General features: G+C 36.5%; 1 long non-coding RNA gene across 1 annotated transcript in view; it reads left to right on the top strand.

The window, feature by feature from the left end:
* Window positions 1–15,944, top strand: part of LOC116253744 (uncharacterized) — a 31,304-nt gene extending 15,360 nt beyond the window's left edge. The window contains exons 3-6 of the long non-coding RNA XR_004172523.2: window positions 9,755–9,839; window positions 13,241–13,366; window positions 13,865–13,904; window positions 15,521–15,944. This is a non-coding gene — a long non-coding RNA (uncharacterized LOC116253744). The remainder of the gene's footprint in view (window positions 1–9,754; window positions 9,840–13,240; window positions 13,367–13,864; window positions 13,905–15,520) is intronic.
* The last annotated feature ends 1,354 nt before the right edge of the window (window positions 15,945–17,298 follow it).

Here is a 17,298-nt window from a genome sequence, read left to right as displayed (position 1 = left end):
GTCAAAAGTAGTTTGAGCGAGAGGCTTTGTGAGAATGTCAGCCAGTTGATCAACATTAGGAATATAGTGAACCTGAAGATGACTTTTTGCGATGCGATTTCAAACAAAATGGACGTTGAGCTCAATATGCTTGCTTTTATTATGAACTACAGGATTGGCAGAGAGAGGCGCAACACTTATGTTATTACACCATAAACGAGGAACATGCGGCATAGTGATGTGTAATTCATGAAGTAAAATTGTGAGCCATAAAACCTCAGAGGAACAAGACGTTAGAGCATGGTATTCAGCTGCGGTGCTCGATCGAGCAACAGTAGGCTATTTGCGAGCAGACCAAGAGACAAAAGATGAACCCATGAAGATGGCAAATCCTTCAGTAGAGTTTCGATCATCAATATTTCTAGTCCAATCTCCATTTGTGTAAGCATCAATTTGAAAATTGGTGGCTTGTTTTAAAAGTAGACCACATGATAGCATTACCTTAACATAACGTAAAATATGTTTGACCGCAGTTATGCATACAGCAGTAGGATGGTGCATGTACGGACAAACTTTGTTAACAACAAAGGAGAGATCGGGGCTCGTAAGTGTAAGATATTGCAGTGCGCCAACAAGTTGCCGATAAGGAGTGAGATCAAATAAGGGCTCCCCAGCATGTTTGGGCAGCTTAAAGGTGGTGGACATGGGTTTAGAGTGGGATTTTGCTTCAACCATGTTTGCTCTCTGGAGAAGATCAAGCATGTACTTTTCTTGAGAAATAAACAGACCTTTGGAAGAGAATGTTGCTTGTCTGCCCAAAAAATAGTGTAGGAGGCGAAGGTCTTTGATGCCAAACTCTTTGTCTAGAGTATGAATAATAGACTGAATCATAATATCATTATTGCCTGTAATAATGATGTCGTCGACATAAACTAAAATATATAGTGTTGAATCTTGCTGCAACCGCATAAAAAGAGAGATCCACTTTAGAGTTAACGAAACCCAATGAAACCAAGAAGGTAGTAAGTCGATGGAACCAGGCGCGAGGAGACTGTTTTAAACCATAGATGGCCTTATGCAACTGACAAACATGATGAGGAAATCAGTCACCAATGAAGCCTGGGGGCTGAGCCATATATACCTTCTCAGTGAAAACGCCATGAAAGAAAGCATTGTGAACATCAAGTCGTCGAACAGTCCAACCATAGGTGATGGCAATCATGAGGAGAACTTGTACAGTGAATGTTTGACTATTAGACTGAAGGTTTCAAAGTAGTCAATATCATGTTCTTGGGTATAGTCCTTGGCGACTAAGCGAGCTTTGTACCGTTCAAGTGTGCCATTAGCTTTCCTTTTGATACGAAAAACTCATTTTGAACCAATAATATTAGTAGAGGGAGGTGGCGGGACAAGGGTCCATGTGTGATTGTTGTTTAGAGCTGCAAGTTCAGCTTTCATGAATATGTTTGAAGGCTTGAGACACAATATGAGGTTCGGTTTCAAGATTTAGATGGGTGAGATGAATCTTAGGGAGAGGATATTTGGAGATGGTATAGGTTTTGTGCTTTAGAGAACTAGTTTGGGACCGTGTGAGCATGGTATGGGATCAATGTGGTTTGGAGAATGTTGGAGGGGGTGTAGGGTTCGGTTGTGGTGGTGTAGGTTCAATTGGCGTATCTTGGTTAGGGGAGATGGTGGTAGAGGGGGAATGAATGGGAGAGGTTGGTTGAGTTAAGAGATTGGATGCTAGAGGTTGTATAAGATTTGATGGATGTGGCACAGCTTGGATTGTGCATGGTTTGGTGGATGTGGTACGGTTTGGGATGGCATGGTTATGACTAAGGGGAGTGTGGGTGTAGGTTCATTGGGTTTGGTTGATGACGCCGAGATTTTGAAGGGGTATACACCTTCATCAAATACCACATGTCTATTGATAAGAAGTTTGCTCGTATCTTGATCGAAGCAATGTATCCTTTGTGCATGCTGCTGGAACCAAAAAAGACATATTGTTTGCTGCGAAACTGCAATTTGTGAGAGTTGAAATCACGTAGACATGAATAGCAAGCACATCCAAAAAACTTTGAAAATTTATAATCTGGAGAGTTTTTGAACAAAATTTGATAAGGTGACTTAATTTTAAGAACCTGAGTTGGCACTTTATTGATCAAGAAGACAGCAGTTCTAAAGGCAAAATCCCAATATTTATAAGGCAAGTTTGCATGTGCGAGAAGCGTCAACCCGATGTCAACTATATGTCTATGTTTGCTTTCTATGCTGCCATTTTGCTGGTAAGCATGTAGACAAGCTACTTTATGAACAATACCAATTTGTTTGAGGTAGGTGGAAACAATTTGATATTCTCCTCTGTACTCGCTTTGTGGCTTGATTTTTTGATCAAATTGTCATTCTACCATAACTTAAAAAGTTTTAAAAACAGAGAGAACATCTGATCTATTGTTGATAATGTATATCCAAGAAAAGCGAGAGAATGCATCCATAAAGTTAACATAGTAGCTATAACCATGTAAAGATGAAGTAGCTGATGGCCCTCAAACATCAGTGAAAATCAAATCAAGTGGAGCATCAATCTTATGTTGTTTCAATGCAAAAGGAAGAGCATGACTTTTCCCTTTTTGACATGCATCACATATCTTATTATAAAACTTGCTGTCAATAGGTAAATTAAATTTATTCAAAACATGCATCACAGTTCTACAATTAGGATGTCCCATTCGACAGTGCCAATTATCAACTAAGGCCCGTTCTCCCACAAGTGCTATTTTCTAGCAAGCTGCATATTGTTATAACTTTAGCTGATATAAGCCTCCTTTATTTGCTCCCTCCAAAAGTCCCCCCCCCCCCCCCCCCGTTGTCCGATTCTTAACATATCAATGATTTGTGTCAAATTCAAAAATAACATCATTGTCATAGTCAAATTTATGCAAAGATAGTAGATTCTTGGAAATAGTAGGAACATGCAGCACATTATTTATTAAAAAATTTTGAGTCCGAGCTGTAGAGAAACATGACCAACATTTTTTATTTGAAGACTAGCACCATTTCCAACTCTCAACTGATCCTGCCCACGATATTTTGAATGAACAAATAGGTTATTTAGGTCGGCAGTCACGTGATGGGTAGTGCCGATGTCTGGATACCAAGATCTGTCATCAGTATGAGGTATAGTTTCCATATGATAAGCTTTTGGGAAAGATGATTCCTTTTGAAATTTATATAATTTGCAATTTAATACACCATGTCCTGGTTTCCTGTAAACTTGACATACAGTTTGGCATGAGAAGCAAAATGTCCACGATTCCCACAAGCATGACAACTAAGAGATTTATCCTGATGATGGTTTCTTGGATGCCCTCTTTGCTGTTCAATTTTTCCACGATAGTTATGATTCTTGAAATTTTGTCGATGCACTATATAGGCTGAAGGGTCTTCAAAATTTCTAGATTTCGAAATTTCAGATTTTCTTGAATAAGAAATAAAGAATATAACTCCTTGAAATTTATATCATTGACGCGAGTGCACAAGGAAATTTTCAGAGTACCATATTCCTCGGTGGGAAGTCCAGAGAGAATGTTCATAACAAGATCCTCTTCGTCGATTCGTTTGGAGGCCGTAGCAAATTGATGAACTATGCCTTTGGCCTTGTGAAAATATGTTGTTATAGATTCAGTTCCCTTTTTCAGGTTTTGCAGGGCATATTTTAGTTTTTGCACCTTTGCTCTAAACTGAGCAGCGTAGATACGCTTTATAGTGGTCCAAGATTTGTACGATGAATCAAGACCAATGACTTGACTATGTACTTCACTTAACGATGAGATGATCCAACTTAGTAGAAGTTGATCACCTCGATTCCATTCCAGAAAGGCTGGATTTAAATTTGTTCCATTGTCATTTTCACTGGACAAGAACTCGTCTCGACACTTGAATGACCCATAAATATATCCCATCATATTATAACTCTTAAGCATATGAATGAACTGAGATTTTCAAAGGAAGTAGTTGTCGAAAGACAATTTTATGGATAGGAAATGCTGAAGACTAGTGGGAGCAGGTATGATGGAGGAGATCAGGCCTGAAAGCGGCAGATTCATGGTGTCGGATCCAGTTTTGGTGATGCCGCAGCCATACTGTAGGAGTTTCCTTCTGGTGTTAGTGGTTGAGATGCCATTTATGAATAACCGATCTCTGATACCATAGAAAACCACACACCAAAGAAGAGAAGACAGTAAAAGAGGAGAAGACACCGTTTAACGTGGTTCGACTTTTAATTTATGTCTAGATAGGAAATATCCCTTCTTTGTTAATTTTCACAAGACAAGAGATTTTATTTATACTCAATCTGCGCACATATCAGTCTCACATTTCTTGGGATTTAATTGATTTACAAAATCTTGAATTTCCCCTTTTTCTGAGATAGTTGCCATACTGAGATGGACGTTATCTTTAGCATGGGCATGATCTCTTTTAAGTACAATTTTGAATCTGATGTTGTTGGAATGGACGTGATCTCCTCCAGCGATAATCTTGTTGGCATGGGCGTGATGTCATCCAGTGTCAATATTGGAGCTGGTTGTGTTGTCGCCAAGTGTATGGTTGTGTGGCTTATTACTCTCTTAGTTCAGTCTCATTCCTAGTACTTGCTATACTCTATAAACTACTGTTGAGAACAAGTTTACAAAATTAAAACGAATTTTTCTGATCTTTTGGCATGTCCTTATAGGTAAGTAGTTTTTTTCAAGCACCCCGAGTTCCACAGTGAATATTCCAATAAAAGTAAGATTTTTATGACCTTCCTCAATTTCTCTTTGTAAACGTGCTGCAAATAGCTTGATAAAAATTTGTTTTTTGTTTTTAAAGCAATCTAGGTGAATTTTTAGCAAGATTTTAACTAGAGCCTATTTAAGATCTTGACCATAGGTTGGTTTAGTTAGATCGATAAAATTCATTTGGAACTCTAGAAATACAAATATGGTTAAAATGGTCATTTCTTTTTGAGGTGTATTCATCTGCATAAACATAGAATTTGGGACACATGTACCTTAGTTTATGATATTCTTTTATTCTAGCACCTTAGTTCAATCCAATCCCTTTATTTGAACCCATTTTAGCTCTAATCACACGCAAGGGTATTTTGTTCATTGGTTGTCATGCACATATGTTTTTTAAACATAAATTAGAAGCCTCATGAATCTTAGTCAGCTTTTCATATACATTCCATAGATCAAGGACGCTTGAGCATAGACTCAACCTACCTCAATTTCTCATTAAAACTTTATTTTTCAAAAACAACACCTAGGTTGAGCCCAATGAACCTACACCTAATCTAGGTTTGAACCCAATTTTTCAATATTGAACCTAGCCCAGGTCTAGCCCATTTCATGTAGCTTGAACCCATCGAGTCCAACACGAGCCATGTCTAGGTCTATGCTATTTTCAAATTTCTATTTCATATTTATGATCCAGATCATAGATCCATGTCCTATTTCGATATCTGGATCTCATATCCAGGTCTCGAATCTGTTCTATTTTTATAGACCTAGATCCATTATCCCTAGTCCACATCCCATATATCAAATCATAATCCAAATTTCAATACCACATTTATATCCATCTTCTAGGATTTTCCTTGGACTTAGACCTAATTTGGGTTTCAACATCAAATCCAGAACTAGGGTCCACATGTGATCTTAATGCACATTATATTTTAAAAATGGATCATGATTTTCTCAGTCCATGCATATGAAAGCACTTGAAACGTGTGAAATTCATTGTTGGGCTCTATTGTGCTGATATAATCAAAATCATTATCCGTATGTGGTTGAAACTAACATTTTTCTGATTTACATCAAGTTTTAGAATAAAATTTAAAAGTGTGTTTCATCCCCTTCATATGTTCGCATTATTCATTCTCCAGACTCGAGATCAATCCAAATACTTCATCAAGAATTGATCAGCAGTTCTTCGTGTACATGTTGCTTTTTATAGAATTGAATGTAGAGTCTGAACAAGATCGCAACAAACAAAATTCCATTAAAATCATGATTTTAACATATGCTTTCGAGGCTTGAACATGAGAGAGAAGAGGGAGAAAGTTTAGTTCTATTATCAATGAGGAGAAAGGGGTTTGCCCGTTCTTTGTCCTATAAATAGGTTTGCTTCCTCCATTTAGCTCTACACACTTGAGTTATTCTTATAGAAGCAACAAGATGGTAAAATTTCAACTAGGTACTCAAAAAAGGTTTAGCTAAAAACATGTAAAACTTTTAGAGATTCGGTCTAAGTCTTGGTTCAAGTTGCATTAGTACTCAATCTAAGGCCAAGCAAACTCAAGTTTAGAGGTTGTGGGAGAAGGCTTAGACAGGGCAACAGCTTCAGGTAATTTCTTTTTCATCTTCTTTCTTTTTTTCATTTGCAATTTAAGGCTTTTCTCTATGCATGTTTATTAAAATTTTCTTTTTGCTTTTAGCATGTTCAGTTTAGCTTTCTTTTTGCTTTTAGCATGTCTATCTTAGTTTATTTTTGTAAGTTGGTTTGAAAATGTTGTAGTTTAGCATGTTTATTTTCTAGATTAGATTTATTTTAATATCTTTAGGTTGGGCATAAGGGTCAAATATGTTTATGTCTTTCTTGTCTCTTTAAATTTTTTGCTTTTGTTTACTTAGTTTTACTTAAAGCATGCACATTAGAATGCAGTTTTCTTTCATTTTTTTTTTAATCATGTGTTGTACATCTATTTTAATATGCACTGAACCACCTTGCACCCCATGTCTAAAACCAGACTAGGTCAGCCTAGTAGCATACCTTGTGTGCATCAGCCCGAGTATGTGAAAACCTAAATCCTGCTTGGTTCTCACACAATTTCAAATCATAGTTCTCTAAAATGTTTTAAAAATCAATGTTTTAAAAATGATTTCAAAACCCCTAGGCCATGCAGGCATGGTGTCTAATCCTAGTTCAACTCTCTAAAGCGTCGCTCCGACCGAACTTAGAGTCTACTACGTGTGAACTAGAGTCTACTACGTGTGAACCTAGTACCATAACCTAGGTCTAATCAAGCTTCTTTAAATGTTCATTCATATGAAATGAATGAAGTAGATATCCTATATCATATGGTTTGACAAAAACCAAACACATTTATTACAGTCAAACCCATCTCAAAAAGGTTCAAATCTAGCATTAGCCAATACCAAGCTCAATCATTTTGACCAGCTTACGCTTAGCTCATTTGGATCTTGAATCTCAATTCCAAGTATTGGATTCAAATCATAAACCTTACGTTGACATAAACCATGACAATAACCCAAGTCTACCTACTTGGATTTGGATCTCATGTATTGGATTTTGGATCCCAAATATGAGATTTTGGATCTTATATTATGGATCTTGGATCTCATATTTTGGATCTCAAATCTTACATTTGAATCTTGGATTTTAGACCTTGCATTTTGAATCTGAGTTCCCATATGAGTCTCGAATCATACATATCAATTATGGATTTCAGACCATAGATTATGGATCTTAGATTTCAGATCATGGATTTTGATTTTAGATCTTTGATCTTGGATCGAATTTCAAAGCAACGAGTATTTGATCATGAACCTTAGATGACTTCCCATAGAATCTAGCTCAAATATAAAACTTTAAACCATGCAATTATCATATTTGGATATGTTTCCTCATTTGGATTAAATTTATTAGATCTTTGAGGTTGGATTTGGGATCCTCATTCCCAATAACATGATATGATATCTTGGACTTCTATAACACATCTCATTTCAATTTAGAACAAGAATCATACAAAATCTCTTAAATAATGATTATAAGTTTTGGATTCAGATCCAGTTTTCTCCTAATAGGTCCATGTTCTACACCCCAATCCTAATAGAGATTGGACTCCTGAAGACTTAGTTTTGGATGCATCATATTAGATTTAGGACCTTGATTTGCCTTGATCTATGATGATCTAGACATGAATAGACATTAAGATCTAATTCTTCTTGTTCATAAGTCTACAATTTATTTAGATTTCAAAACATACATGATTTCAAAATTAGGGCACGTTTGCTTTCTTGTGTTTTTGGACAACATTTATACTTAGGAATTTGAGCATTTTATTCTAGTTCTTGGTCTAATTAACCTTGGCAAAAGCACTGGGACCAGTCAAACCTCATATTGATAGGTTGCGTCCTATTTCTCGAAATCCCACACAGGGAGTAGAGCAGGCAACGACATCCCATTTATTGCATTTTGCATGTAAGATTGAAAAATTTTACATGTAAACAATATAATTAGAGAAAATAATTTACGATGGAGATTGTGATAAATAAAACAAAATTAAGAAATTACGAAAATGAATAATAAAAGCCAAACACGCAAAGAAGAAGAAAAACAAACGAAAAAAGAAAAATGGGAGAGAAGAAGGAGAAGAACAAACAAAAAAAAAAAGGAAGAGTAAGAAGAAGAACGGAAGAAAAGGAAAACAAAAGAAGAAGAAGAAAGCCAAATGGAAGAAGAAGAAGATGCAAGGAGAATAGAACAAGAAGAAGAAGAAGCATAGTAATAATAACAATAAACGAAGAAGAAGAAGGAGAATAGAAATAAAAAAAAAAAAAAGAAAGAGAAAGGAAGAAGATAATGAAAAACGAAGAAGACGAAAAAAAGAAGGAAGCAAGTAAGCAATAGGAAGAGAAAAAACAAAAGAAGAAGACAAAGAAGAAGTCATTTTCAAAACCAAAGTAGTCAATTTCAAAATTTGATTTTTTCTTTGATTATGAAATTTGAGAATTCAAGCTGCCTCCGTCTAGCATTTGATCTGATTTAGTGACCACTCTACCAAATGTAAGTGGTGAAGGTAACACTCAATTGTATAATATCCATGAATTCATCCACATCGATAGAGTAGGGCGTAAGGACCTTCAAGGTATTGGTGCCTATGTATCCAAAAATGAAGTATCTTCTACATGCAACTATCATGTGTGATTAATTTATTCCACAGATAAACAGATAGAAAACGCAGAAGTTGAATTTTCATTCAAAAACTCGAATTATATGTGATGACTTGAGACTTGAGAGAACTAGTAAACAACCATAATCCTCACGGGGCAGTTTGAGGTTGATCTAGACTATAATCTTTTATTATGGCCATGCTTCGGTACTTCTTCTTATAGAGTGAAGGTTTCACTTCACCTGGCTAGACAGTGTGGGTATATATGTATGATGGAAGTCAAGATCAGTTCAGTAGGTGTAACAACTCTCTTGGCATGCACTGGTATCGGTCTGCCTAGTTGCCGCTTGCATGAAAAGGAAAACTGTCTTTATTTCGACTAAGCAATAATACCATGATAAGTTTCATGACCAAAAGAATGATCACCTAAACCTCCAACTTCATGTTGCTTTTATTAAAAAGGAAGAGCTTATGTGATAGAAATGAATACATGATTTGCAAACATAATCTAACGGTGTAGAAACTAACTTGTCCAAGAAAAGCAAGTGACAGTTAGAAACTAAAAGAAATTGAAAGAAAAACGAAGGAAATGAAAGGACATTGAGGCAAAAGCAAAGGAAATTAAGGGTAGATAAGATAGATTCACCCTTGAGTCTTGCCTGTTGCATTTCTTCCAACTGCACTCAACTAACTGTGCAAATGAACCTCAGCTTCATTAAAACTAACACCGTATGGAATGAATGGAAAAATACTAAGACCGCTATTGGGAATTCTGGTGGCCCCTCTCCTTGACTACCTGACTGCTTTCAGCAGGCTTCTCTTTCATTCTATGGACATAATATCTTATGACTGGTCACCAGCATCAATGACTCCACCAGCAATAGAAGCAAGCTTGACTGTAAGTTATGTTGCTAATTTCCATGGTTTTCTTTCTTTTCTTTTTTTTTTTTTGAAGCAGCTTGGGTTGCAATTTATGTTATTAAACGCTTGGCTGCTCGAGTAACAAAACCTAGTCTAATGGGAATTAGAACCAAAATATTTTCTGAATCGTTTAGAATATTTTGGGAATCATTTAGAATCAGAAACGTGCAACTTCTATTCATGTTCTTCACTACATCAGAATCAAAATATTTTGAGAATCATTTAGAAAAACAATCGATCATACGTACCAACTATAGGACTTCCAGTAGCTTGAAGCACCATTTTGAATGAAGGAAAATTGGATGTGTTTTAACATATCCATACTCTTTTTCTCACTACATTAAATATTTTTTTAATGACACATAGTTGCTGATACTTGGAGTACCATGTGTTGTTTCTATTGCTTAATACAAATATTTTCGTTTCTGCGGGTCTCATTCTCAAATAAATAAAATTAACTTCTACATAAAATGTTATGATATTGACCATCAAAGGCCTGTGAACCGTTTGGCTGTTTCTAAGTCTTCTATTTCACCTCTCTTTGGCATCTCTTCTCCTCTCACTGTTTGTTGATATCCATAACAAAAAAATTTGCCCAATGGTGATGGTGCTCTTCACTGACTGACACTGATTTCTACTTTAGCACTGAACGGAAACTTTTGAGCTCTTTCAGTGCTGCTAAGTTATCCATGGGCCTTTTCCTCATTTTGTTCTCTTTCCTTCTCACTTTGTAGGTCCTGTATCACCGTCCATCATCTTAAACATTATCGATTTTTGGATTTCATCTCTGATGTAGTGAAGAAGAAAAAGAGGGAGAAGAAGGTGAAGAGGGTGCCGCTTCACCGCTATCTTCACTCAAGTCCAAGGCTCTCTCTCTTGCCCTCTCTCCCTCTCCCCATATAGATGTATAGAGACATTTTCCAGCTTATTCTTTTAGATTAAAACAAAGTGAAGAAGCAAAATAGTTTTACAAAAAGTAACCGTTAGCATTCTTCTTACCAATAACACAAGCATTTATGTGAAATGCCTCTAGAGCAACTTCTGGTCAATTTTTTCTTCTAACATTACTTGCTCACCAGTGAATGTATACGACATTTTGATTCTTTAGGCTTAGTTATAGAAAAAGAGATTGGTTAACCATATTTTCCATGTAGCAAGAAATACATGAGTTGATTAGGAACAACTAAGTCTCCTCTAATTGACTTAATTGCATGCTTATATTTCAGATGCTTAATCATCATTGTTGGAAACTAGAAATGCATTTCAAATAGGTGGATGGGCTGACAGGAGTCGCTTCATCATTGACATAGTTACCATCTTCATTTCATTAATATTGGTTTAATTTGCTCTCAACATCATGTAGATACCTGGAACAAAATATTAAATATTTTTCTGCCAAATAGCATTCTACAATTAAACCTTCCGATGACTTTTATTTCTTACATGTGACTTCAACTTCATAAGATACTTGTACATGTGTAAAAAGGACACATTATTAAAATAATTTTGTGTGTGTGTGTGTGTGTATACACACTGTGTGTGTGTGTGTGTGTGTGTGTATATACACACACACACACACACACACACACACACACACTAATGAATACAATTGATACTTACCTCTCAATTGGATACATTCATCGATAATTATACACACACACACACTAATGAATACAATTGATACTTACCTCTCAATTGGATACATTCATCGATAATTTATAGGTCCTCATAAATCACTTCTTTGGCCACATGTATTGGCAAAGGCATCATGATATCAAAATAAGCATGAGGAAAAATCTTATCGAGTTTGTATAATATCATACCAATGTCCCGATCTAAATGATTGAAGCTATCTTTAGTTTTTACTCTTTCAGTACCAAGCTGACATTCTTTGCTAATAATCTTCTAATAGCTAGTGGAAGAATATGGTGCACCAAAATATGAAAATCATGGCTTCTATGACCCAATATTTTCAGTTCTTTTAACTGCACACTTCGTGAAATATTTGACTCAAATTCATCAAGGGTCTTTAGGCTCTTTAGTACTTTGCATAATGTTTTTCTCTTATCCTTGGTCATTGAAAATGAAGCAGCAGGTAAATAAGCTTTATTAGAACCTGACATCCTTTTTAGATGGAGTGAGTTTTGATATTCATATCCTCTAGATATAATTTAGCCTTGTAAGAATCATTAGATTTTCCATGTATATTCAACAATATATGAAGAATATTATCACAAACATTTTTCTCAATGTACATTGCATCTAAATTGTGTCACAATACATTATACTACCAATATGGCAAAATATAAAATATACTTTTTCCTTTCAATTCAATGGCAAGCTTGATAGTTGAACTCGATTAGTTTCTTAGCAAACACATTTGTATAATATATCATGCTTCGACCTTCCTATACTGTTTCCATGAAGACGCCATTGTTAGGGTCCACATGCTAATGGAAGAAACCACCTGATGCAGAAAACAGTACACTGAGTTGTAGAGGAGAGATTGACGGCATTTTCTTTTTTTCGACCGTTCAGTTTCAAGGAAAGAAAAAGAAAAGCACACTATTTAAGGTGTGTTATTTCAAATTTTTTTTGTACCTTGGAATATTCTTTCTTGCTAGCTTTGTGCGACTAGCATTCACATCTCAATTAGTCAAACATGTGATTGCCATGTGGGACATAAGTTGGAATAAGTCCGATTGTTTATAACACTGGCGAGCATAGGTAGCCGGAAGCATGACTTAGGAGACGTTCCCCTGCAGGGGGGAAGCAGCAGGCCCCTGATATAAATTTTCGTTTGTTTTTTGATTTCCTTTGTTGTGCTGCTCTTGAACTTCATATGGATGAGCATGCCTTCACAGGACCTAAAAGTAGTTCCATCAATTAAAATATTTGGTAGAAGAAATTAAATAATTTAAGATATTTTTCCAAACGATAATATAAGAAGTAGATAATAAATGTGTTACAACAGTAAAGTAGACCATATTTTAAAAGATGAAACATAAATTTACCAATTTCTTAGTGCAAGACAGAAAGTTTCATTCTTGGGCATGAATTGATGAAGTTTTATTGCTTGTATGGGAGATGGTGCCATGCTGGCATTGACAATTCATAGATACATCTGCAGGACATAAAAGTTACCTTTTTATGTCATGCTTGATCAATTACACACACTTTATTTTCTATGTTTTTCAGGTAGACCTTGCCATTAGAATAAGCTTATTCATGAAACCTTATTCGTTTGTTGTAGCAGCTGTAAGCTTCTGTTTGTTGTGGTCTTTTGGGATATTTCTCTTTTTGCAATTTCTCTTTTTACAGCTTTCTGCTGCATTGTTTTTCTCAAATTGAGGTTGAACTGTCCAACGTATGGTGCAGTAATTGATATTTGTGCAAAAGATGGACAAGTGGTGAAAGCGTTTGGTGTCTGTGGAATAGTGGGATCAATGGTATTCTTTTAGAAAAGATAAAAAAGCTTCCTCTATGCATATATATCCTCTAAATGTAAGGCTTTTGCTTTGTGGGCTTACTAAATTGCACATTGTCTTGTTTGGGAACTTGGGAGGGGGATGAATCATCGTCTTTTAACATGGCCTTTGAATTGTGATGCTTGAGGGTAGACAGATATGGATATTTGAGGAGAAACAAATTGCTGTTATTTTGATTTTCAGAGGAGAAATTGTCAGCTGCCTGTGCAATAGAATGCCTTCTTTTAGATCAATGAATATGTAATTTCTCAAGGAGACATGCAAAAACATTATTGAAGCATGTAGCCATGTATTCAGATAAACTCTCCAAGTTAATCTGTCTAGTGGATTTATGTGTGATCAATTGTTGCATGTTGTGCACAGTACTCATCTTGTATGATTAACCACTTGAAGTGCCTGTGGTCCAAGGATAAACTGTTATTTGCGGTGAATTTCCATGGGTTTGAACCTTCTTGCTTACGGTTGTTTTGATTTTAGATATTCAAAATATATGATGCATAATTTCTGTTTGTAGGTTCATGTGCAGAAGTTTACATGCTGATTGGAATGGCACAGTAAGTATTTTGTTTCTATTGGCCCTTGTACAACCTTTTTATTATTCAAAGTATGGGCTCTTAGTGTTCCTGTTGGGAATGTTCTTTGGTACACCTCAAATGTACATTTTTATGTAGAATTTGGGTAAATGCCCCTCTATAATCTCGTTCACTTTCCCTAGTCAATAGGATATCCCTAGTGATATGTCATAATATGAGATTGATAGATGAAATTTTCCATTATACATAACCTGCCATGGTTATTTTCTTTCTTGTTTTTTAATTCCGAGGTAAGACTTTTACCATGTTCCTTTCTATCATTGCTATGAGCTGTTTATTGTTCATTACATGAAAAAAATGACATGGTTGATTTTGTTTATGAAAAATTGCAAACATATTAAATTTGATACTAGTGTTTACTTGGCTTGCTTACCCATTTTACCTTCATATCTAAGAAGGCAACAGCCTGTGCCAATAGGATGCTAGGGGTCATGCTATAGTTGCAGACGCTGGTGGTCTTTCAAAGATATAGTGGTTTTACATCTAGATGGAAGACGTCTTGTTCTTCTCAAACTAATTTATGTGTTTTTCTTCATGCAAATATGTTGTTTTCTTAGTTTTTTAACTTTTTACTACTTTCTAATTTTTTTGAAATTTATATACTAAGATTTTCCAAAATTTATTAAGAGCCCATAATTTCAAGACTTTTTTTTTTCTAACTCATGTTTTATTAGCATGTACTTTTCTTTTTCAGAGGGAGCTCGTACAAGATTCGTCATTGCTCTAAATATCAAAAGATGAAGAACATAGAATGAGATTGGCATTTTTCACCTTCCTCTTTATTATATGACCTATTTTCAATTTATTTAGTTTATTGTTACGCAAAATTTCAGAAATGTGCCTACAATCATGAGCTCAAATCACTGAATTTGCTTGTTGACAAGAACTAGGTCATTACATAAACTGACTACACTCTTGCATTGTATATCAAGTCATGGGATCATTTTGCGTTAGTACTCATGCATAAAGTTGAATTCTTGCTGCTTTTCAGGTTTTACCAACCTTATTTTATATACGTTCAGTAAAACCTCTTTATTTATGCTTAAATATGGCCTGATAGAGAATCATCAATGATTGGTAGTTACCCAACGCTATTTGTGGTTGTGCATTTCTAAGTCTCTTGTTTTGATAAATGCCGGTAGGATTTTGAAGTTTGGTTGTAGCTCGTGTATACACATGTGGGTGTAGTGGGAGGGGACGTTACATAGCTTCTGTGTTTGCCGTACATATGACATCAGTCTGCTGCTTTATATCTATGCTACCAATGACACTATCATGCGCAAAGCATAGCGTCTTTTGCTCTGAATTCTTAATCTTTAACAGAGGTGTGATTTTTTCTCATTTTATTCTTTTGGTTCATTGGCTATTGCTTTACAAAGATTGCTTTGACATGCTCTTTGGTCATAGTAAATTGTTACACCATCGTTTTTCTAACCAGAGAAGATTTTCAAATGGCAAGGGAGAGGTACATATCATTATTGTTTCTAAGTAAAATGCACTTTTTTTTTCATGCTCTACTGGAGGAAAAAGGCTGGGTTCTTCCCCTACCTCTTTTGTTCTAAAAAAAGGTTTGGCAGTTCTCAGGCGTTGGGTTGTCACCAAAATTCACACAAGAAGGAAAGATCAGCAAGAAAGGCTCAAAGAGCAGCTGAATGCAGGCTTTCAGTCTATGCTCCACACATGTTAACAGAGTATATAAAGAATCCATACATAAGGCAAGCTGTTGCTGGTGTTCAATTTCTCTTTAATTCATCACCGACTCTTACAAGGAATCTATTTTGTTTTTGTTTTCTTGGAGAGAGTCTATTCAAGCGGTGTTGTTGATGAAGCAGTACCGGTGGGATGATAACAAGGGTGGTCACGGTCGTCCACTATTCCATGAATCTTGCCCGCCTGATCAGCAACTTTATATTATAGTAGTCTGTTTTCAATTTAATTTTTGTTAGTTATTTTTCTAATTTAATTTTTGAGTTTTACATTGAAACATTGTGGCAAACGATAGTGCTGTGATCATGAAAATTACAATTTTGTGATCTCTCTCTCTCTCAATATATATATACATATACATATATACACACATATATACACACACACTTTTTTTTCATAATTACAAGGAAAACCATTGCTAAAAATATAAAACCGTGCCTACTGATTTTTAGCCCAGCGCTAATAGGCATGGTTGGCAATAATTTTAGGTGCGGTTCGAACCATGCCTAAAACTTTTTAGGCATGGTTTTTAGAATTTTTAGCGACCGTTTTAGCCATCGCTAAAGACTTACATTCCTATTGTGCTTCAAAAATTCAGGGCATGTCTGGAACATTTCAGCTGGGATTCAGAGTGAGGTCAGTTTCATGATCTATCACAGTTAACTTGAGTTTCCTATTAATCAAGTGGAGCATGTACAAGTCATGCTAAAAAGGGCAGAACACTGTTTGACCCTTTTCAAGCTGCATCCATGTTTAAGGTTATAGATCACTAGATTACCATTCTTTCCTGGCTAGCAGGGGCTTAGGCAGAGTCATCGAGCTTATGCCAAGTGATGCACCCTGCAATCAAGCTCCAGACCTCTTTCAGCTTGAAGTTCCTAAGGCAGATTTTGTTTTTGGATAGTAAAGCACATTATTTATAGTGTCATGGGCTGAGTTTCTCCAGCCCGCGCGGCGCCGAAGGCTTTCCCCAAAGCCTTCGGCCAGCCGTCTCTCTCTTAAGCTAGCGGAAACATTCATCTTTTCTTCGGGACTGTGGACTAGATGAGGAGTGCTAAGCACTCGGCACACCATCATCCAGGTTTATCCCATTGTCGGCCATCGGCAAGCCGTGGCCATGAGGCCCTGTCAGAACTTCGCCATTCCTCCAAGTGCTTATCTACATCCAAACGAAATCTGGGTGGGGGTAGACTTTCCTTGGGAGGAAGTCCCCAGCCGAAGCCAGTTGACGATTATATGTCATTAAGTAAGGCGACCGACCATTGCCCTACTCGACAATGAGCATTCACTTGCTCACCCCGTGTGACTCTACGCGGTTGTGGAACGCAGCGTATGTGCCCACTGGGGGAATTGCCCCTAACCCACGCGCACTTCCTTGTGTATCCAAACACTACGCGTGGGTAACCCACTGTATTCCCCAACAACGGACTTGCACTTCCAAAGAGACCGCTGATCTTGATGCATTGAAATGCTTTGTCGTCTCACCACCGCGCTGCACATTCCACGTGCATTGCTTTCTGCTAGACTCGGCGTGCGATCGAATCCCACATACTTTCCAACTATGCCTAAGTTGGCCAAACAGCATCACCTTTTACTGGCTTGGTCGGGCCAGACACAGTCGGCTGGCAACATTCTCCCACCGCCAAAA

This window comes from Nymphaea colorata, chromosome 4, assembly GCF_008831285.2.
Source record: "Nymphaea colorata isolate Beijing-Zhang1983 chromosome 4, ASM883128v2, whole genome shotgun sequence".
Lineage (NCBI taxonomy): Eukaryota > Viridiplantae > Streptophyta > Magnoliopsida > Nymphaeales > Nymphaeaceae > Nymphaea > Nymphaea colorata.
The sequence above is the reverse complement of the archived record's forward strand: the minus strand, read 5'-3'. Positions and strand labels throughout refer to the sequence as shown.